Source organism: Microtus ochrogaster, unplaced genomic scaffold (genome assembly GCF_000317375.1).
Source record: "Microtus ochrogaster isolate Prairie Vole_2 unplaced genomic scaffold, MicOch1.0 UNK81, whole genome shotgun sequence".
Classification (NCBI taxonomy): domain Eukaryota; kingdom Metazoa; phylum Chordata; class Mammalia; order Rodentia; family Cricetidae; genus Microtus; species Microtus ochrogaster.
The window spans coordinates 1,688,821-1,690,045 of record NW_004949179.1 but is presented as its reverse complement, the minus strand read 5'-3'; positions in this window follow the sequence as shown (position 1 = coordinate 1,690,045).

Below are 1,225 nucleotides of genomic sequence, written 5' to 3'. Positions count from 1 at the left end.
TTGTTTTTTTTTTTTTATAGCTTTGGAGCTTGTCCTGGCACTAGCTCTTGTAGACCAGGCTGGCCTCGAACTCACAGAGATCCTCCTGCCTCTGCCTTCCGAGTGCTGGGATTAAAGGCGTGCGCCACCACTGCCCAGCTAGCCTTGGGTCATCTGGAAGGGTACCAAGTACTGTAAACCACTGAAGGGTCTCTCCATCCCTGAGACCCTGTCTCTTTAAATAAAAAGGTGGCAAGGAGGCTTTGTTAAGTTAAGGGTCACTATTGACTGTGATGAATACCATGACCATAAGCAAGCTGGGGAAGAAAGGGTTTGTTTGGCTCACACTTCCACATTATTGTTCATTGAAGGAAGTCAGGACAGGCACTCAAACAGGGCAGGAACCTGGAGGCAGAGGCAGGAGCTGATGCAGCGGTCATAGAGGGTGTGCTTATTGGTTTGCTCTTCATGGCTTGCTCACCCTGCTTTCTTACAACACCCAGGATCTCCAGCACAGGGAAGTCATCTCCCAGGGTGGGCTGGATCTCCCATCAATCACTAAGAAAATGGCTGGGCAGTAGTAGTAAGTGCTTTTAATTCCAGCACTCAGGAGGCAAAAGCAGGCAAATCTTGGAGTTCAAGGCCAGCCTGGGCTACATGAGGCCGCACTCAATGGTCAAGCTGAGGGCCTGAGCTTATTCTGGAGCCCATGTGAAGGTGGCTAGGGTACAGCCTGATCTTAGGGTACAGCCTGATCTAGGGTATAGCTGTCCTCTACCTTCCACACGCTCAGAGAAACAGATCAAGAAGTGAGCTGGAGAGCTGCAAAGACACAGTGCCAAACCTTGCCTCCACACCTCTGCTTGTACACACAAACACACAGCACAAAAGCACAAGTCTGTTCTGTTTGGTTTTGGTTTTTGCTTTTGGGGGGTTGTTTTTTACTATAGTGTGAGCTGTCAGTTCAAATTCAGTAGCTAGTTCAGAGACTGTGCATGAAAATTCAAGTTTGAAAGCACGTTTTTCATCCCAGGACTCGGGTGACAGAGGCAGGTGGATCTCTGAGTTAGAGGTCAGCCTGGTCTACAGCACGAGTTCCAGGAAAGCCAGAGCTACACAGAGAAGCCCTGGATCAAAAAAAAAATACACAAAAAATGGGGGCTGGAGAGATGGCTCAGAGGTTAAGAGCATTGCCTGCTCTTCCAAAGGTCCTGAGTTCAATTCCCAGCAACCACATGGTGGCTCA